The sequence below is a fragment of the Elephas maximus genome, chromosome 4, assembly GCF_024166365.1.
Source record: "Elephas maximus indicus isolate mEleMax1 chromosome 4, mEleMax1 primary haplotype, whole genome shotgun sequence".
Classification (NCBI taxonomy): Eukaryota; Metazoa; Chordata; class Mammalia; order Proboscidea; family Elephantidae; genus Elephas; species Elephas maximus.
Window position 1 is genome coordinate 181097996 of NC_064822.1, and position 22972 is coordinate 181120967.

A 22972-nucleotide genomic window follows, 5' to 3' on the forward strand; every position below is an offset into this window, starting at 1 on the left:
GCCTGCTCCAGTACTTGACCAGTCGATCATTTGACCAGTCGATCATTAAACCAGCCAACAAACTTTGATATCTTTCCTTCTGTGCTTTGCATAAACTGAGATGAGACGGGGGAAGCATTTCATGGGGCCCAGCTTGGGATGAGGAAGGCCAGGCATCCCCCACACCACATTGGGAGTGAGTTTGGATCTCCTTGTCCAATGCCCTTGTTGCAGAGGTGCCTCCGCTCTTGCCCCACCAGCAACAAATGCTTCAGTTTTTGACCCTAATACCTCGCAACATGTTTTCTCCTTTTCAAAATGGGCGATAGAGGGCTTGGCGTAACTAACGCCATAGCGATACTCTAAGTAACCCACAAATTTTTTTTTGCTGGCATTTTGTACACTCTCAATGTTCTTTTTTATTATACCAGCTAAGCTGGTCTCTTTCCAATGGGCTGCGGGGCCTTCTCAGCTCTTGAAGCCTTGATCTCCCTCCTTTTCTTTGTTCTCTTTGGAGATGGCCTTCAGCCTGCAAGGTGACAGCTAGGAAGGCTGCCTGGTACTTTTGGTCTGCAGCTTTCTTGCTTGCTCTTTATCTCGGTCAGAGTAAACTTGGCAGGCCAGCTCTACTAGCCGAGAGATTTTTATATAAGTTTTTTTTTTTTTTTTTTTGCCTGTTACAAACATAAAGATTAGAGTCCAGATGGCCAGCATGCATATCTTTAGTTTAAAACTTTCTTGTAGTTGTTATGGGATATATACTCATCCGACCATCTGCAGGCATATGTGAAGACGCAGTAATCCTTGCAAAAATGATATATAAGCTCTGATGTAGAAATTGCTTTTCAAGACTCCATGAAAACAGCCAGCGCCGCTGGTGGACTGCCTGTTGGCGTCACCTCCTAATAAACTTTCTCTCTCTTTCTGATTTGGAGTACTTTTCATTGGCTCAACTGCTCCAGGGCACGGACCCCAATCAGATAACAAGTTCGTGCACTGGAAGCTGCTGTCTAGCCTCTGTTCACATACCTCCTATGATGGGGAGCTCATTCCCTTAGGGGGCAACCCCTTCCACCCTTGGCCAGCCTAGCCTGTCAGAAAGCCCTTCCTCATTTTCAGCCCAAGCCCACCTCCCTGGACAGGGCTTCTCAGGGCCGGTCTGCTCCCTCCTCCCCACCACAGGCCTTTGGATTTCGGAGCCACAATCTCCACCCCGCAATGAGGTGCTGGCAAATGCTTAACGATCCACTCTCTGAAAAAAAAAAAAAAGGTATTGTCATATATACATGCAGAAGTACAATATAAATTTTACTGATATAAAGGATATATAATAGTCAATTACCAACAATAAAATACACAGTGCTCCTCACTGTAAATTCCACATACAGGGAACTGATTCTCACGGAATGCTTTCATTGATTCTTGCTGAACTCTTGTGTGCAACCTAAAGTTGCAATTGACAAATGAGTTGTCATTACAACAGGAATATTGGCTGGTATTTTGGCTTATGCTAACACGTAAGAAGAAAGTGAAACAAGGAAGGCTTACATAAAAACTTCACTTGTTTGTTGATAATGGGAGTGACTGCTGTGCTGAATTAAGGGATAGTTTTTGAACGCAGGAGAAATATTTCCTCAATATTTTGTGCTCGGCACAATATTGAAAGGAGCCCTGGTGGCCCAGCGGTTTAAGCAATTTGCTGCTAAGCAAAAGGTCAGTGGTTGAAATCCACCAGCTGCTCCACGGGAGAAAGATGTGGAAGTCTCCTTCTGTAAAGATTACAGCCTTGGAAATCCTATGGGGTCATTCTACCCTGTCCTATAGGGTCATATGAGTCACAATCAACTTGATGGTAGCGGGTTTGTTTTTTTTTGTAGTTGTTTGTTTATAGACATGACATACCTTTAAGTTTAATATGTATTATTAACATTTTCTCCATCACATTAAGACTAGACAATTAAGAAAATAGTACATTAAGTCCCGATTCATGCCATTTGTCCATTTCTGACATGTAAATGCTCCCAACCAGAAATGGCTGATGTCAAGCTGCCAACGTGAGGTCCCCGGTTGCGGAGTAGGAAAGGAGCCACAGTAGCGCCCTAGATATGGTATTTCTACCGTATAGATGCAATAGATGTAAATAACCTCAAAAGTACAGATAATACTAAAATGTAGTGGAATAAGTAAATTTTGAGTATTTTTTTTTGCCTTTGTTTTTAATATACAGGTAGCCCTCAGCTTACTACGTGGTTCCATTCCCACGATTCTGCTGTAAGTCGGTTCTGATGAAAGTCAAAAGGCTCTTTTTTTTTCTTTTCATTATTATTGCCTTTTATGATCAGTATCTTTATAAATTCGATCTTGATTTGTCTTTGGGGGCTGGAAACATTCCATATAAACTTACAGATATATTTTAATACATCCAAAAATTTTTTAATTTAATTTAATAAATAGATACATAAAAATACACAAATCATAAAAATATATATAAAATCATAAAAACATATAAAATCATAAAATGTAATTTAATACATAGATACATAAAAAAATACACAAATCATAAAAATTTACTCCAACGATGAAGAGTTGGACAACGTTGGCATTTTGTCAGTTGTGGTAATAACTCCGCCTGTGGAAGGTTCCGGATCATCTGGGTTATCCCTGGGAATGGGATGGAGTTTCTACTCAGAAAATTAGTGAAAGTTATCTGTATGATCCTTTTCTTTTTTAATTCGTATATTTCGTGGTAACATCTCACTGCTTCCCAAATCTGCCTGTCAACTTCAGCGATGCAATCAGTGTCTGGGTCCATGTTTTCAAGCAACTGAAGCTCCTGATTTAGTTTAGAAAAGACTCCAGCTGGTCCTTTCCCTGTGGAATTTTTTGACAACTTCTCTCCCTCTTCTTCTTCGTTTCTTTCTTCTGCAGCATTTCCTTCCTCTTCAAAATCCATTAAGTCCTGGTCTGTCAGTTCCCCTTCTTCCTGATCTATGAGCTGTTCCACATTGATGATATCAAGTTCTAAATTCAGCGTTCTCGCCATAGGGACGATTTTTCCACTCATCTCCTCCATCATATTATCCTAATCGAATGCTTGAGGTGTGTTTGCCTAACTTGGCAATTTTTCCAAACCCCTGAATGCATGTTCCCATAACTTCCTCCCAGGAAGCTGCAGTGTTCCAGACACACTGATGTCATAATTCGAATATGCCGTAAGTCGCAGACGACCCATAATGTATTTAATTGTAAGTTTAGAATTTGGTTTTTAATAATGATTACATTTAACAACCAGCTCATGAAATTCCTGATAATTTAGCAATAGACTCTCATGAGCCGATGGAAGGTCTTCAGCATACCACTGCCTGCTTCCATGTGCCCATCTGCTGGGTACTGATCCCCAGCCCCGGCCAGCTTGTCCCATCTGTGTGTGTCCCAGCTCCCACTCAGCAAGCTAGCAGGTCCTCAGCCTCCTTGTTGTCCCTGAGAGGGGGCTGGGCAGGAGGACTCATGGACCCAAAGGTGGCAAGGTGGGAATACACAGGACAGGTGAACCAGGCAGGGGTTTCTCTCCTTCACATCATGTCCCTCTTGCTTTGGGCTGGAAGCCCCACCGTCAGTCTTTGCCCTTGGGTTGCAGCTTCTTCCAGAAGCCCTCCCCCTTCGCCTAACATCTTCACCTTCCTCCTCCTGAAGCTCCTCCGTTATCCTCATCCCTTGCCCTACAGACTTCCAATAACTCACGTTTCTCAAATGCTCCATGTTCTCCCTCATATTTTGCCCACAATGCCCATTGAAAATGCCTTTCCTCTCTCTCCCACCCATCCCTTCCTGAGACTGATAAACTCTTGCTTGCTCTTCAAGTCTTAGATCAGATGTCACCTCCTCCAGGAAGGCCTCCCAGAATCCCAGGCTGGAGTAGATGCCTTTTTTAAGCTCCCACAGTCCCTGAACTTCTCCATCACAGCAGGGATAACACTGTGTTGTGTCACCTATGTCCTTAAAAAAAAAGTGTTATTTAGTATTTAAAATGTCCCAACAGGTATAAAAGATAATACACCGAACACCAGGGTACTCACCACCCAGACAAAAATATGAACATTGCTACATAGTTAGTCCTCCTCAGACCCACTGGAAGCTCTACTGAACCCTATTCAGCATCACAGCAACAGGAAAGCCTCCACTGACAGATGGTTGGTGGCCGCCCATGAGGTGCACTGGCTGGGAATTGAACCTAGGTCTCTCACATGGAAGGCAGGAATGCCACTGCTGAACCATCACTGTCCCCTTCGCCTCAATACCAAACCAAAGTGATTGCATCTCACAGGGACATATTATCCAATCGGCAAGGTAAGCACTGTGCTTACCTTGCTTACCAGATCATCTGTAGTGAACAATTTCACATTTTTTCACCGCACCAAAGATTCTGCTTCTACGTATAGCTGGTGTCTGTCTGTCTCCCAAGCCCACACCACCTTCCTACAGAATCAAAGCCTCTTTTCAAATTTACAGTCTCTGACAGGGATGAATTACCGTGTGAGCAAGGTAAGCACGGGCTTACTTGTGCTTGCTTACTGATCAAAAAAACCTATGTGAAATTGTTCACTACAGATTAGGAAGTAAGCTTAAGTAAGCCTGTGCTTACCTTGCTTATTGGGCAATCTGAACCTGCATCTCCAGCACGATTAGGAGTCCCTGCTACTCCACACCTTGGCCCACACTTGGCCTTGTGAGGTTTTATAATTTTTGCTAATCTTATGGCTGTGAATTGGCATCTCATTGTGGTTTTAATTGACACGAATTGATTTCTAGTAATGTCAAGCATTCTTGCAAGTGTTTGCTGTAGATTTGTGTTTCCTCTTCCATAAATTGTTATTCATATCTTTTGTCCATTTCTCTGCTGGGGTATTTGTCTTTCTCTTATAATTCTTTTTTGACGTTATCTGTCTATTCTGCATTCCAAACTTTGTTATTTATGTTGCAAATATTACTTTCAGTCAGTGGGATGTCTTTTAATGATTTGTGACTTTTAATAAACAGAGTTTTTATCTGGATGTCATCAAATTTAAATCTCCTTCCCTAATGACTTCTGCTTTTTAAGTTTTGCTTAAGAAGTTCTTCCCTATTCCCAAAAAGATTATATTCTCCCGCGTCTTCTTCCAAGACTTTTAATGTTTTGCTTTGCATATTTAGGTCTTTACACGTATGGAAAAGAGAAAATAACTGGCCCACATTCAACCATTTCAAGAGGTAGCATTCTTGATCATATCAAGAACCGATGGTACTGAAGGAAGAAGTCCAAGCTGCACTGAAGGCATTGGCGAAGAACAAGGCTCCAGGAATTGACAGGCTACCAACTGAGGTGTTTCAACAAATGGGTGCCACGCTGGAGGTGCTTACTCATCTATGCCAAGAAATTTGGAAGACAGCTTCCTGGCCAACTGACTGGAAGAGATCCATATTTATGTCCATTCCAAAGAAAGGTGATCCAACAGAAAGTGAAAATTACAGAACAATATCATTAATATCACTCACAAGTAAAATTTGGTAATATCACACACAAGTAAAATCATTGAAAAGCAGTTGCAGCAGTATATCAACAGGGAACTGCCAGAAATTCAAGGCGGATTCAGAAGAGGACATGGAACCAGGGATATCACTGCTGATGTAAGGTGGATCCTGGCTGAATGCAGAGAATACCAGAAGGATGTTTACCTGTGTTTCATTGACAATGCAAAGGCATTCGACTGTGTGGATCATAACACATTATGGATAACATTGTGAAGAATGGGAATTCCAGAACACTGAATTACGTTCACGAGGAACCTGTGCATAGACCAAGAGTTAGTCATTTGAACAGAACAAGGGGACACTGCATGGTTTAAAGTCAAGAAAGGTGTGCATCGGGGGTGTATTCTTTCACCATAGCTATTCAGTCTGTATACTGACCAAATAATCCGAGAAGCTGGACTATATGAAGAAGAACAGGGGCATCAGGATTGGAGGAAGACTCATTAACAACTCGCGATGTGCAGATGACACAACCTTGCTTGCTGAAAGCAGAGAGGAGTTGAAGCACTTACAGATCAAGATCAAAGACCACAGCCTTCAGCATGGCTTACACCTCAACATAAAGAAAACAAAAGTCATCACAACTGGACATGATAAATGGGAAGAAGATTGAAGTTGTTGAAGGATTTCATTTTATTTGGATCCACAATTAATGTCCATGGAAGCAGTGGTCAAGAAATCAAACCATGCATTGCATTGGGCAAATCCGCTGCAAAAGACTTCTTTAAAGTGTTAAAAAGCAAAGATGTTACTTTAAGGACAAAGGTGCTTTTGACCCAAGACATGGCATTTTCAATCACATCATATCCATATGAAAGCTGGACAATGAATAAGGGAGGCTGAAGAAGAAATGACACCTTTGAATTTGGGTGTTGGCAAAGAACACTGAATATACCATGGACTGCCAGAAAAATAACCAAATCTGCCTTGGAAGAAGGACAGCCAGAATGCTCCTTAGAAGTGAGGGTGGCGAGACTTTGTATCACATACTTTGGACATGTTGTCAGGAGGGACCAGTCTCTAGAGAAGGACATCATGCTTGGTAAAAAAGCGTGGTCATTGAAAAAGAGAAAGGTCCTCAACGAGATGGATTGACACAGTGGCTGCAACAATGGGCTGAAGCATAACAGCGATTGTGAGGATGGCACAGGACTGGGCAGCGTTTCATTCTGTCATGCATAGGGTTGCTATGAGTTGGAACCGAATCGATGGCACTGTCTTAGTCACCTGGTGCTGCCCTAACAGAAATACCCCAAGTGGATGGCTTTAACTAAGAGAAATTTATTTTCTCACAGTCTAGGAGGTTACAAGGCCAAATTCAGGGCATCGGCTCCAGGGCAAGGCTTTCTCTCTTTGTCAGCTCTGGAGGAAGGTCTTTGTCCTCAATCTTCCCCTGGTCGAGGAGCTTCTCAGGCGCGGGGACCCTGTGTCCAAGGGATGTGCTCTGCTCCTGGTGCTGCCTTCTTGGTGGTACGAGGTCCCCAACTCTGCTTGCTTCCCTTTCCTTTTATCTCTTGAGAGATAAAAGGTGGTGCATGTCACACCCCACAGAAACTCCCTTTACACTGGAACAGGGAAGTGACTTGAGTATAAAGGGGGGCACAATTCAGTCCCTGATAGGCACCTAATGATAATAACAACCACACACTTGGAATGGATTTTAGAATGTGGTGAGATACCGATTTTTTTTCAAATTGTTTTGAGATCCAGATTTACTTTCATTTTCTCTCTGACCAATGGCCCCAGCACCATTTATTGAGGAGACTGGATGCCTGCCTTTCCCACTGAGCTGCGGTTCCAGCTGCCTTACATGCCCAGTGTCTACGTATGTGGGTCTCTTCCTAGACCCGCTGTCTAGTGGTTTATTTGTCCCCCCTTGACCAGTACCACTTGCTGTCAAGCCAATTCCAGCTCATGGTGACCCCAAGTGTGTGAGTGTAGAACTGTACTCCATATGGTTTTCAGTGGCTGATTTTTCGGAAGTAGATCTCCAGGCCTTTTTCCAAGACGCCTCTGGGTGGACTCAAACCTCAAACTTTCAGTTAGCAGCTGATCACATTAACTGTACCACCCAGGGACTCCTGAGCCGGTACAATATTGCCTCAATTAACTGCATTTCTCTATCAGGCCAGACAAATTCTCCTATCCTGTACTTTTTCAAAATTGTCATGCTTATTACTGACCTTTTGCTCATCTATGAAAATTTCAGAATCAGCTTGTCAAGTTCCAAGAAAAACTATGTCAGGATTCTGGTTAGAATTGCATTCAATTTATAAAGGAATTTGGGGAGAATTGACGTCTTTATAATATTGAGTCTTCCTAGCTATTAACATGACATATTTCTTCTTAATATCTTTCAATAAAGTTTTATCATTTTCCCCAGAAAGGCCATGCACATTTTTTGTGAGATTTATTCCTTGATACTTTATTACTTTCAATGCCATTGTAATATCTTTTAATTGCATTTTTTATTTGTTGCTTATATGTAGGAAAAAATGTCAAATTTTGCATATTGGACTTCTACAGTGAAACCTTGATGAGACCGCCTTGGTTTTCCAGGTCTCACAAGTTTTCTGCCTTTGCCAAGGTGCAGTCTTACCACTTTTCTCTCTCTCCTTTTCATGGAAGATACTTGAGTGCTCCTTCTCTGACAGGTTCCCACCTTATACAGGTTTCAGTTTTCACAGGTTTTTTACTATATATGGCAACCTGAATGGAAATCCTTATTATGATTTGCCTATAAATCATATTTTATGTCTATATTAATATCCATAAATGGAGTCCTTGGGTGGGGCAGAAGGTCAACGCACTCAGCTACTAACTGAAAGGTTAGAGGTTTGAATCCACCCAGAGGAACCTTGGAAGAAAGACCTGGCGATCTACTTCTGAAAACCCTTTGGATCACGGCTCTATTCTGACATACATGGGGTTGCCATGAGTCAGTGTTGGCTAGATGGCAACCAATTTGGATTTTTGATAGCTTTTTACTACTAGCAATTCTAAGACTGTCTTATCATTTGTGGAAAATGACAGCTTTCTTTCTTCCTTCCTGATTCTTACAACGTACATTCCTTGGTTTGCCTAGAACGCTTAGTGCAGTGTTAAACAGAATCAGTGGTGGCAGGCATCCTTGCCTCATTTCTGATTTTAAAAAGAATGCTTCCCGTGTTTCCCCACGGAATACGATGTTTACTGTAGGCCTTTGGCAGAAATTGTTATCCCTTACAGAATTTTCCTTGCTATTCTTGGTATGAGCAGCTTTTTGTTTTGTTTTTATTTTGAGTGTTTAATTTTGAATGCTTTTTCTGTATCTGTGGAGATGTGGTGAACTACATTCATACATTTTCTCATGTGACAGTAGCCTTGCCTCCCCGGATAAACCTACTAGTCGCTCTAGGGGATGCTGCAGGCTGTCCCCACCACCCATCCTCTGCTTCTCCTTTTTAATAATAGAGCTTCGAGGGTTGTAGCCAACCACGTGACCACCCAGCTGAAGACCACAGTTCTCAGCCTCCCTCACAGTAAGGTGTGGCCCTATGAGTATGTTTGGGAAAAGAGTGGAAGTGGAATTGATGTGTGCAACTTCTGAGTCACCACCTTCGAGACTAAACCACTTGTCCCATACATTTCTCTCCATCTTCCCACTGGCTAGGAAACAGAAATGCTGGGGCAATCCTATAAGCCATGAGTTGAATATGGCAGAACTGGACCACTCACCTCCAGACATGAGAGAGAAACACTCATTTGTCTTCTTTAAGCCACTGTGTTTTGGGGTCTTTTTGTTACAGCAGCCAAACCTATACCCTAACTAATACCAAGCCAAACCCTTTGCCACTGAGTCAATTCCGACTCATAACAATGACCCTATAGGAGGACAGAGTAGAACTGCCACATCTTTCTCCTGCGGAGCAGCTAGGGGGTTCTAACCACCAACCTTTTGGTTAGCAGCTGGGCACTTAACCACTGTGCCACCAGGGCTCCTTTTCTAAGTAATGCAGTCATGACGTATTATCTTTTTATATATTGCTGTCTTCAAATTGCCCATTTCTTTTTTTTTCAGATTTCCTCTTCATGTTTATTCATGAATTTGTCCAGTAATTTTCCTTTCTCATATTCTTATATTTTCCTAGGTTTTTTTTTTTTTTTTGGCCTCAAGGTTATACTGGTTCATTCGATGAGTCCGGGATACACTCCCTTTTGCTATTTTTGGAAGAGTTTGGGTAACATTGGATGCTCTCTTCTTTGGATATTTTGTAAAGTCATTTGGACCTGGTTTTGGGATGTGGAGAAGTGGTAGATTCTAAATTACTAATTCAATTTATTTGATAGATATAGGACTATTCGAAATTCCTGTTACTTCTGGGGGTCCTTTTTTATCTACTTTTCTAGGAAGTTTCCTATTTTGCTTAGGTTTTCAAATTCATTGATATAAAACTATTCATTGTTGTTGTTAGCTGCCTTCAAGTTGACCGCAGACTCAAGGTGGCCCCATGCACAACAGGATGGTACTTTTTTTAATATCTTTTTAATCCTTCCTTTTTAATTTCTTTTACATTCCTCCTTTTCGTCCTATATTGTTTATTTGTGCCTTCAACTTTTATTCTTGATCGATTGCTCCAGGAGTTTGTTTATTTTATGAATCCTTTCAAAGAACCAACTTTTGACCTTATTAATCCTCTTTCTACATCGTGCTTGGTAAAGTAGAGGGTCAGCAAAAATGAAGGCTCTCGAGACGAACCGACACAGTGGCTGCAACGATGGACTCAAACATGGCAACGATTGTGAGCATGGTGCAGGACCAGGCAGTGTGTCTTCCTGTGGTACACGGGGTCACTACGAGTCCGAACCAACTCAGTGGCACCTAACAACTCAACGATCCTCTCTAATACATATTTGCTTTCCATTTAATTCATTTCTGTTCTTATCTTTATTGTTTCTTTTCTTTTTCCTTTTTTGGGTTTATTCTATTATCCTTATTTTACTTCTTAGTTGGTTTTGAATGCTGTTTTGTTCCTAATACAAGCTCTTAAGGTTATAACTTTTCTTCAAATACTGCTTCACTGTAACCGAATAAACCTATTTGAAATAAGCAAACCTATCCTGTTATGTTTGAGTTCTAAGCATTTTTCAACTTTAATTATGATTTTTCTTTTTGATCAATGAGTTATTCGGAAGTGTTATTGATTTCCAAATGTTGGAGGGAGGGGTTGTTACCTTTTTGTTATAGTTTTCTTGTTTAATGGTACTGTGATTAAAGAACATGGAATGTATCACACTGAGTCTTTTACATTTCTTGAAACTTTGCCTTATGACCTAGTACGTGTTTTGTTTTGTTTTCTCATAAATGTGTATATGTTCAAACACATTGCCAACGAGTTGATCCAGACTCATAGCGACCCTATAGGACGGAGTAGAACTGTCCCATAGGATTTCCGAGGCTGTAAAGCTTTACAGAGGCAGACTGCCACATCTTTCTGCTGTGGAGGGGCTGGTGGGTTCAAAACGCTGACCTTTCGGTTAACATTTGAGCAGTGCACCACCAGGGCTCCTCGTATATGTTCGGTATTCCGTAAGTCCAATAAATCATAGACGTTAACTGTGCTGTTCAAATCTTTTAAGTCATTACAAATTGTTTGATTTGCCTTGTTTGATACACCAGCCACTGGAGGGGGTATGTTAAAGGCTAAATGATGCTGAATTTGTCAATTCTCCTTGCAATGCTGTCACTTTTTATTTTTGCTTTATAAATCTTTAGGCTATATCATCAAATGCATACAAGCTTAGAATTATCGTATTGTCATGTATGTATCAACTTGGTTAGGCCATGTGTGGTTGTCCTCCATTTTGTGACTGTTGTTTTGTGTTGAAAGGATTAGGGTGGGGTTGTAACACCATCCTTACTCAGGTCACCTCCCTGATCCAAGGTAAAGGGAGTTTCCCTGGGGTGTGGCCTGCACCCCCTTTTATCTCTCAAGAGATAAAAGGAAAGGGAAGCAAGCAGGAAGTTGGGGACTTCATACGACCTGAAAGCAGCGCCAGGAGCGGAGCGCGTCCTTTGGGCCAGGGTCCCTGCACCTTAGAAGCTCCTCAACCAGGGGAAGATTGAGGACAAGGACCTTCCTCCAGAGCCGAGAGAAAGAAAACGCCTTCCCCTGGAGCTGATGCCCTGAATTTGGACTTGTAACCTACTAGACTGTGAGAAAATTGATTTCTCTTTGTTAAAGCCATCCACTTGGGGTATTTCTGTTAGGGCAGCACTAGATGACCAAGACACATATCTTCTTAAAATATTTAACCTTTCATTAAAATAGCAACCAACAGTTTTTTAAACAACTTATTTTATTTTGTTGTTGTTGCTAAGAATATACACAGTAAAACATATACCAATTGAACAGTTTCTACATGTACAACTCAGTGACTTTGACTCCATTCTTCAAGTAGGGCAACCATTCTCACTCTCCCTTTTCCAAAATGTCCCTCCCTCATTAACATAAACTCACTGCCCCCTAAGTTTCCTATCTGACCCCTTGAGTTGCTGCTGTCAAGTTTGTTCCCATATAGTTCTGAGAAGAATACCATGCTCAAGGAGAACATTCTGTACTAGTTAAACTAAACTATTGTTTGGTTTTAAGAAGGCTTGAGGGGATATTTTTGGTTTAAGGTTTAAAGATCAGGGCAATAGTTTCCGGAGTTCATTCAGCCTCCATGACTCCAGAAAGTCTGGAGTCCATGAGAATTTGACATTCTGTTCTGCGTTTTCTCCCTTTTGATCAGGATTCTTCTATAGAATCTTTGATCAAAATGGTCAGTAATGGTAGCCGGGCACCATCCAGTTCTTCTGGTCTCATGGCAAAGGAGGCAGCAGTTCATGCAGCCAGCAGTTCATAAGTCATTACTTTCTATGTTCCAGGACCTGGCGCAGAGCGGGCACCTAGTAAATTGTTGTAGAAACAGGAGCTGTCATTTTTGAAAAGGAAAACATCAGGGTGAGAGTGCTCCCAGCAGCTCTGGCGGGCACCCTGGAGGCAAGGCTGGGAGTCCATGTGGATCCTGGGTAGAGTCCAGCCCTGCCTTGGATCAGCCCCTGCTCAGTGTCACAGCCAAGAGAGGTGTCAGAAGAGGAACAGTGGCCAGTCTCAGCCTGGCAGGGCCCACCCTAGAGTAACTGAACTCTGGGGCCAGACTCCTACAAGACTGACTCAGACGGGAGCTAATCATCCCCTTCCACCAGCCTCCGACCCAGCTCCCTGCTGACTACTTCATGCCATTTGTCAGTTCCCAGTCATCTCCCCAGCTCCTGCCAGGAGAGCCCCATCAGTGCCCAAAGCCAAGCCCAGAAGGTTCTACAGGGGCAAACTCAGTGCTCGGGGAGGGACTTTCTCCTAGGAGGTCCCCATGAGGCCATGGATGCAGAGTACGGGTCCCTCTTTTCATCAGGGACTTTCCTGTCCAGAAGACCAGCATTGTCCCTGCCTCCTACCTGGCCAAACCAAGTTCTGAGCCCCAGACACAGCCAGAGAGAGCACAGCCAGGTTCCTGGACACCCCATCTCAGACCTCGGAGGCCCTTCCTGTGGCCCCCTGGTTGAGGGACTGATGGAGGCTGTTCCTCCCAGGGCCCAGGTAGGTACCTCCCCTATCCACCCCCTGATCCCTTCATATACCTGCTCCTCAGGGCTCTGCTTGGCCTTTTCTCTTTACACCTGCAGGGCCGTCTACCTGTGCCCTGGCTCCCATCATAGCCCCCATGGAATGGTTCCTAGGTGTCTCCAGCACCTGCTAGAGATGCCCCCCAACATCCCACTGACCCCTCAAACTCAACAAGTCAGCCATCTCCCCTCCCTATATGGCAAGACCATCCCAGCCCCCAAACCAGGACCCAGGTAGCACATGCTTCAAAAAATTTTCAAAGTTCCTTGTTACATCGCATATTTTTACATGTATTTGGAATGGGTAATACATTCAGATGGTCCAAAATTCAAAAGATAAAAGAAGAGTTTACTACGAAAAGTCCGTCACGCACCCCATCTCCCAACTCCCTGTTCCCCTTCTCAGAGGCCGCCTCTGTTACCAACTTCTTGTGTGTGCTTCCAGGGATGTTCCAGCAGAAAAAAGCCTCCTTCGTTGCCTTTCTTTAACCTCAAAAGGTAGCACACAGTACACAGTGTTCTGCCTGCTGCTGGTCACCATGAACTACTTACCTTGAAGGGCGTAATGTATTCATTCATAAAGCCCTTCCTTATTCGTTTTTACAGCTGAATAGTATTCCGTTATACAGATGTGCTGTAGTGAATCGGATTAGCTCCTGCTAAAGGGTTGTTAGGATTTCCCCATCTTTTGCCACGACAACAATGCTGCTACTTGTTAGCAGTGTGCACACCTTTTTGCCTGGGTATCTGAAGACTGTCTTCCTGGAACGAAGGGCTGTAGGGTCATAGGGTGTGTGCATTTGTGTCCAATCACCACCGGCCCCTTCATGAGGTAGAACCAATTCTTTCTCCCACCAGCACTGTACCAGAGGCCTCCTTTTCCCACTTTCTCACCAGTGCGGTGCTTTAGGCCACCTTTTTATAGTTGATAATCCAGTAGGGGGAAACCAATATGCAGTGGAGTTCTAATTTGCATTTCTTTTCGTATGGGCGAGCATTTTTCCCTAGGGTTGAAGAGCCAACCATTTGTAGTTCCTTTTTCTGTGAACTGTCTTTTCATGCCCTTTGCCCATTTTCTTATTTTTTTAATTGATTTCCATATTAGGGAAATTAGCTCTTTATCTGTCACTCAAGCTGCAGCCACGTGTTCCCAGATTGCCATTGGCTTTATGGATGGTGGCTTGAGCCAGAAGGACATCTTCATATTTTTGTAGTCTGGTTCATCAGTCTTCCTTTTATGACCTCTAGGTTCTTTGTGATTCCTAGAAAGGCCTTTGCCATTCTGACATCATATTTTCTTTTAAGTCTACTTGATGGTGGAATAATTTGAAAAAGGATAGTGATAACAGTCCCACATATGAAGAATGTAACCAATGTCACTGAATCATACGTGTAGAAAGTGTTGAACTGACAAATGTTTTGGTGTGTGTCATGGATTGAATTATGTCCCCCCCCAAAAGGTGTGCATCAATTTGGCTGGGCCATAGTTTCCAGTATTGTGTGATTGTCCTCTATTTTGTGATTGTAATTTTATGTTAAAGAGGATTCGGGTGGGATTGTAACACCCTTACCCAGGTCACATTCCTGATCGAAAATGTAAAGGGAGTTTCCCCCGGGTGTGGCCTGCACCACCTTTTATCTCTCAAGAGATAAAAAGGCAAGGGAAGCAAGCAAAGAGGAGGGAACTTCATATCACTAAAGAAGCAGTACCGGGAGCATAGTCCAACCTCTGGACCCAGAGACCCTGCACGGAGAAGCTCCTAGTCCGGGGGAAGTCTGTTGAGAAGACCAACAGAGAGAGAGTCTTCCCCTGGAGCAGACGCTCTAAATTTGGACTTTTAGCCTACTTTACTGTGAAGAAACAAAGTTCTCTTTGTTAAAGCCATCACTGTGGTATTTCTGTTATAGCAACACTAGAGGACTAAGATAGAGTGTATATTTTCACCATACTAAAAAAATAAAATAAGAAAATTCTTCTTCAGTTTCTTGTCATTTTATGGTTTAACTTTTTCCATTTAAATACTTGGTATCTCATATTATCCCATTGGACCACATGAGGTACAGATTCAACTTTATTTTAGATGGCTACCCATTGCCGAATACTGTTTACCCTAATAACGTATTTTCTCCCCACTGGATGAAAAGCTACCTTTTTCTCGTGCTAAACCCGCAAGTATATTTAAGGTTATTTCTGGACCAGACAGTGTTCTTGGCACATACCCTTGTCTTGGTCCCAGCATCCTTCTGGGTCCTGCTGTTTCTCCCTTAAATATTTCTTGAATCTGCCTCCTTCTTTCCCCCTCCATCTCGCTCAGCTTTAGTTAGAACTCAGCATTCATCCCAGGAATGTAAAGACTTGGACCTGTTTGTGCTGATAGGAGGCTGGGAGCTCTCCCAAATAATTGCCTGGCCCGGTTGTCCCATTGCTCTCAGATAAACCCATTCTCATTCCTTTAGGACAGGAGGGCCCCCATGCTGAACCCTGCCCACCTGCCCCACTCGACCTCCTGCTCCCCTCTGCCACCCGCAGGCCAGGCTCCTAAAGTTCTCCAAATGTCCTTGCATGTGCCCTTCCCTTGGCCCAAAAGGCCCTGTCCTCCCCTTCCTTCCGACCAGATCCTATTTCTTCCCTGAGACTTGGCATTGGGTGCCCCCACACTCCCAGCACCCACTGTTCACCACCCCCTAGTCCAGCCCCACCCCTTATCGTGGAAGGGAGGGAGGCAGAGACACAACCCCTGCCTGCATGTCAGCGTTGGGCATACACGGGAACACACGGGAAACATATGGGGCACCCCCAGCTTTGGGGAGACTCCTCTACTCCGTCTGATGTGTTTCCAGCTTCTCCAACAGGTCGGTCTTGGTTTCCAATCCTCAAATCCCCACCCTCCCCCAGTGGTCCCCCAGGCCTTTTAAGCCCTCTGCTCCTGCCTTGATTCCAGTGCTCCGGCTACGAGCGTCGGCGCTATAGTCGGCCTGCTCTGCTGCTGGGTGAGCTGGGGGCTTCTGATGCTGAGTGGGCTGGCAGAGGGAGAAGACTCCTCCACTGGGGTCTGGCACGGGGTTGGGGAGAATGGGCCCGCTGCCAGCATGTCCCCTGGGCGATATTAGGTTAACATTCAATATTCATCATTCAGCATATATTTAGCAAGCTCATACTGGGTACCAGGCCCTGGGGAAACGGCAGTAGACAAAGCAGTCCCTGCCCCCGGAGAGCTCATAAGCAAGGTAGCAGTAAATATGATGATAATGTCAGGGTGAAAAAAAACACATGATAATGTCAGGGTGAAAAAAAAGGCCTGTGCCATCAGGGTGAAGGTGCCCTGGAAATAACCAAGGAGGCTGAGGAGGGAATGATGGAGACGGAAGAGCACTGCAGCTGAGAGACCTGCCTGGCAAAGGCCCCGAATGTGTTCAAGGCAGCACGAGGGCTGTGGGGCTTGGATGACATGACAAGCTGGAGAGTGTCAGGTGGACCTGAGAGCCGTGGGTTTGTTTAATCTAAGTGTGAGCCGGGAAACCGGGTGTTTGGACTCTAGAAGGCGCCCTCTGGCGGCCACGTGAGGAATAGACCGGAGTGGGACAAGGGCGGAAATCATGAGAAGGGCCACTGGGCGTCCAGGCAAGAGGCGAGGGTGGCTTGGACCAGGGAGGTGGTGGTGGAGGACGTGAGAAATGCCAGGCCGTGGTTGTGTTTTGTAGAGTGGGCCTATTTGCTGATGGATTCACTGAGGAGTCAGAATGTTGCCAAGGTTTTGTTCATAGCAACTTGGCAAACAAAGGGGTCATTGAGTTAAGATGGGGTGGCCATGGGAGGAGTGGGTTTGCAGGGTTAGGAATCCAGGCTTTTGGTCTGGACATTTCAGGCAAGATGCCTGTTGGATGTGGAGATGTCCAGTGCCTGGCAGGACAGATGCATTGGGAGCCAAAGGGAAGGGTCCAGGCTAGAGACATAAATGTGGCGTTGTCCAAATGCAGCCAGTTGCAATCAAGTTGATTCCAACTCATGGCAACCCCCCGCTCCCCGGTGTCAGAGTAGAACTGTGCTCCATAGGGTTTTCCTAGCTGTGATTGTTCACAAATAGATCACCAAGCCTTTCTTCCAAGGTACCTCTAGGCGGACTTGAACTGTCAATCTCTTGGTTAACAGTTGAGAGCTTAACCATATGCACCACCCAAGGATTCCTTGTACAAATGCAAAAATGGTATTCAAGGCAGTGGGTGGTCACCAAGGGAAGGAATACAGCCCAAGACGAGGCTGGGACCAAGCCTGGGGTCCCTCTAACCTACAGCAGAGCTGCCTCTGCCTCTGCCCTGAGCTTTGTGACCTTCCATTATTGCCTCCACATACCAGACGCAGGACCTGGGGGAGGCGAGAGGCAGGAAGACGCCATCCTGCCACACACCTGTTACCCTCCAGACCTTCCCAGCCCTGCCTCACCCCTGCCGTGCCCAGCTTTGTTGTTCTTGCTTTGATCACATGCTCAGGCCCTCCTTCCCCTCTCTGCCCCCACACCCCCAGCCAGCAGCCCGTTCTCAGACTTCCTGCACAAGCAGCCAAAGCACCCTCGACTTCTTCTTTGTCGTTTTAACCACAGGCCTGCCGGTCCCCACCCTGCCATCAAGACCTGCAGACCCACCCTGTCCGCCCCTAGGCTGCAAAGACAGTGGGAGACGGCCCTCTGGGCAAACTCCACCTTCAGCCTCAGCAAGGGCCCAGACCCCTCAGTCATCCCCTCACTGACCCCTAGTTGGCGCCCTTTCGCTCCCAAACCAGCACCATTCTCCGCAAACCACCAGTCCTGCCTGGTTCCGATGACCTCAGCTTCGAATCCGTCTAAAGTTGGCCATGTCCCCTGCCAGAGTCCTTCCTCTCCTGTTCTCCGGCTCTGGGTCAGGCTGTGTGTCCACATGGCGCCGCCTCCACTAACTGGCTGTGTGGCCACAGCAAGCAGCTTCCCCGCTCTGTGAACTGGTCTCCCCTGTTGCTGATGGCAGCACCTTCCTCACTGGTAGTCACAAGGACCAGGTGAGATGAGACGTGTACAATCCCTGGGACAGTGGCCAGCAAGTCATCAGCACTCAGAGAAGGTCAGTGTGATAGTGGCAGGGGTCTGTCTGTCCTCTTCTTACCCCATTGTCCCTCTTCCCTTCCCCAGGACTTTGTTCCATGTGTCATCTGTTCTTTCTCCAGTGGCAGCAACTTCTTTCTCCTTTTCACCTGGAATCCCCCATCTTACAAAGAAAGGACCACTGGACCTTGTGTCTATTCTCTTCCCCCCACCCCTTTCTCAGCCCACGCTGTCTCTTCTCCCTCACCTACCAGAAAACTCCTCAACCATGGCAATCTGGTTTCCTTTATGGTCCGGCTGGAGCGAGACTGGACCCAGATGTTAATGGACAAGATGGCAGACCAGGACTTGAGCCAAGTAGGGCTGGGGACCAGAAGGCCCAGTGAACCAAGGACACATTTGGGAGTTAAGTCTACATACTTGGGACACTTCCACTGTAGTATCCTCCTGGGGCTTGGCCCACTTCTCTGGATTAGGGCATGTTTTTATAGGCAGATAATGTCTTTAGTTGCCATCAAGTTGGCTCTGACTCATGGCACCCCGTGTACAACAGAATGAAACGTTTCCCGATCCTGCACCATCTTCGTAATCGTTGGTATGCTCAAGTTGATTGTTGTGATCACTGTGCATTTTAGTGCCTCCCAGCCTAGGGGGCTTATCTTCCAGCACTATGTCAGACAATATTCTGTTGTGATCCATAGGGTTTTCATTGCCTAAGAAGTGGATCACCAAGCCTCTCCTCCTAGTCTGTCCAGTCTGGAAGCTCCGCTGAAACCTGTCCACCATGGGTGACCCTGCTGGTATTTGAAATACTGGTGATGTAACTTCCAGCATCACAACAACACACAAGCCCCACAGTATGACACACTGACAGGTGGGTGGTCATAGGAGCTCATCAAAGTCTACTGCCTTCCCACTGTCACTGCACTGAAGCTGCTCTCTCAAAGGCCATCCATGACTTCTAGATTTCTAAATCCAACAGTCACTTTTGATCCCTGTATTAGCATGTTTCTATCAAATGTGTTGCTGTTGTCATTAGGTGAGTCGGTTCTGACTCATAGTGACCCTATGTACAACATAACGAAATACTGCCCTGTCCTGCACCATCCTCACAATCATTGTTATGCTTGAGCGCATTCTTGCAGCCACTGTGTCAGTCCATCTCATCGAGGGTCTTCCTCTTTTTTACTGACCATGTTCTTTACCAAGCATGATGTCCTTCTCCAGGGACTGATCCCTCCTGACAACACGTCCAAAGTATGTGAGAAGTAGTCTCGCCATCCTTGCTTCTAAGGGGCATTCTGGCTGTACTTATTCCAAGACAGATTTGTTCGTTCTTTTAGCAGTCCATGGTATAGTCAATATTCTTCTCCAACACCACAATTCAAAAGCATCAATTCTTCTTCCATCTTCCTTATTCATTGTCCAGCTTTCACATGTGTATAAGGTGATTAAAAACACCATGGCTTGAGTCAGGCACACCTTAGTCCTCAAGGTGACATTTTGGCTTTGCAACACTTTAAAGAGGTCTTTTGCAGCAGATTTGCCCCAATGCAATGCATCTTTTGGTTTCTCGACTGCTGCTTCCATAGGTATTGATTATGGATCCAGGTAAAATGAAATCCTTGACAACTTCGATCTTTTCTCCATTTATCATGATGTTGCTTATTGGTCCAGTTGTGAGGATTTTTGTTCTCTTTCAAATATATCTCTATCGAATGTAGGCACCAGAAACCGCTCTAGGTAACTTAAGCAGACAGGGACTTAACACAGGTATCTTAGTAATCCAGTGCTGCTATAACAGAAATACCACAAGTGGATGGCTTTATCAAACAGAAGTTTACTCTTTCACAGTTTAGGAGTTCAGGAGTCCGAATTCATCGCACCAGCTCAAGAGGAAGGCTTTTCCTCTGTCAGTTCTGAGCGAAGGTCGTTGTCATCAATCTTCCCACGGTCTAGGAGCTTCACAATGCAGTGACCCTGCGTTCAAAGGACGCAATCTGCTCCTGGCACTACCCTTTTGGTGGTATGAGGTCTCCCCATCTTTCTGCTCACTTCTTTCTTTTCTATCTCAAAGAAGACTGACTCAAGATACAACCCAATCTTGTAGATAGAGTCCTGCCTAATTAACATAACTGCCTCTAATTCTGCCTTAACATCCTAGAGGCAGGATTTACAACACGTAGGAAAATCACATCAGATGACAAAATGGTGGACAATCACACAACGCTGGGAATCATGGCCCAGCCAAGTTGACATACATTTTGGTTGGGGGTGGGGGGCACAATTCAATCCATAACAATAGGGAATTAGGTGCTTCCTAAATAACTGGAAATGCCAGGGAGTGTGCTCTGGGAGGGGTCTCCAGGAATAACCCCCAGAACCACAGAACTGGTCAACAGGAGCGGCTACCAAGGCCACGACCAGGCAGAGAGATATCTGACCAGTTGTCATTGAGTGGACTCTGACTCCTGGCAACCCCACGTGTGTCAGAGTAGAACTGTGCTCCACAGGGTGTTCCATGGTGAGTTTTTGGAAGTAGATAGTGACCCTGGATGAGAAACTACTTTCTGGACCTCAGTTCCTCATCTGTAAGGTGGGAATAATCATATGTATTTCACTGAACACTTGTGAACATTAGAAATCAGATCAATAGATACTTTCTTTTCTAACAATTTAAGTATTACGTAAAAAATTTTTAAAGGTGAAAATATATCAAATGGGAGGTGTGGGTGTTGAAGGGATGGTGGAGGCCACACACTTAGGAAATGGGCAACTAGGATGTGAACTCAGGCCATGAGAATGCAGGATGCAGGCTCTGAACCACTATTGGACATGGACAGACGGATGGACGGCGAAGGGAGGGAGGGGTGGAAAGATGGATGACAGAGAGGGAGGAACGTGAGGTGTAGACAGATGAACAGCCACCGGGTCCACAGTCAGGAGGACGCCAGGCCAAGCTTGCTCTGCACTCAGGCACTCCCATCTCTACCCCCTGCCTTCCCACTGCTAGGGCTGGGACTAGGGTCGGGCTACTGAAGCACTTACCTCGGGAGCTGCATTTAGGGAGGAGCTGAAGATCTCAGTAGTCAAGAGAAATAATATTTTAATGTCATATTTTAAAAAAATCAAAATTAATGCAAAAAAAATCATGATGAACAAAATCCATTGCCATCAAGTCGATTCCAACTCCTAGCAGCTCTCTTGGACAGAGCGGAAGTGCCCCAAAAGATTTCCGAGGCCGTAAATCTTTACGGAAACAGACTGCCACGTCTTTCTCCTGCCGAGTGGCTGGTGGGTGTAAACCGCCATCCTTTCCCTTAGCAGCCAAGTGCTTTAACCGCTGCGCCACCAGGGCTCCTTAGGATGAGCAAGATATCAAAATTTTAAACAAAGACAGGATCCAAGCGTGCAATGGTATGACCCGACCTCACTCTCGGCCCCCAATCCCAGCCCTGTCAGATCCCGTCTTTATTTTAAATTTTGTTCATGGCTGATTTTTTTTTCACATTAATTTTGATTTTTTTAAAATATTACTTAAAAATATTATTTGACTACTAAGTTTATTGGATCCGCCTTAAGTTTTACTCCCAAGGCGAGTGCCTCACCACCTCACCTAGTCCAGGCCTTACCTAGCAACCCAAGCAGCCCTCTAACCCTCATTACCGCTTGCCCCCAACCCAGCACCATCATCGCCCATCTGCTCCCTGAGGCCAACAATGGAGAGTCAGGGAGGGATGTGGTGAGAAACGCAAAGCAGGAAGGGGAAGTGGACCTGCCACATTCTTTCCAGCCCCCAGCAGGCCTTGGCCCTTGGCACTTAGCCCTCAGGGGACGCAGAACCCCCGTACAAAGGAGCAGTACCAGGCCGCGAATACTTTGAGCAGCATCCCGCGGCTACCACGGGGGGGTGCCCGTGAGCTGATTTTGATCTCTGAGGAAGCCATGAAGCAGGCCTGGAAGGAGCAGCCAGACTCCTCCACCTGTCTCCCTGTCTGACAGCTCCTTGCCACCCAGGCTAGAAGAGCTGAAGAGCCCCTGACTGAGCCCTCCTGCTCAGGAGAGAGGTGGGTACGAGCACTGGCTGTCGCCACGCTAACCACATTACATGGATTCTTTCACTTAACCCCTCCTACACCTTGTGGGAGGAACTGTCATTATCTCCATTTTACAGATGGGGAAACTCAGGCACTGCAGTAGAGACAGCTGGTAGTGAGAGAGAAGAATCCACAATGACCACGGAGCTCCAGGGCCTGAACTAACTGTTGGGTGGAGGCCCTGCCCCGCAGCCTCAGCCCCTTCTATGTCTGTCTCCATAACCCCCATGCCTCACATGGGGTCTGGTCTGGAGTGGCAAGAGCATTCTAGGGACGTCTAAGGAATAAATGAGCCAACTGTCCCATTTTATAGAAGAGGAAACCAAGGCTTAGCATGGCTGATAGCACACACCTGTGTGTGTGGTAAAGATACATGCAACAAAACATTTGCCATGTCATCCATTTTTATGTGTGCAGTTCAGTGACGTTAATTCCATTCGTCACGTTGTACAACCTTCATCTCTACTCATTTACAGATGTTTTCATCACACTTAACAGGAAGTCAATGTCCCTTAAGCAATACCGCCCCAGGTGTGGGTGTTGAAGGGGCGGTGGAGGCCACACACCCTTCTACCCATCCCAGGAAACCACTAATAAACTTTGGCCTC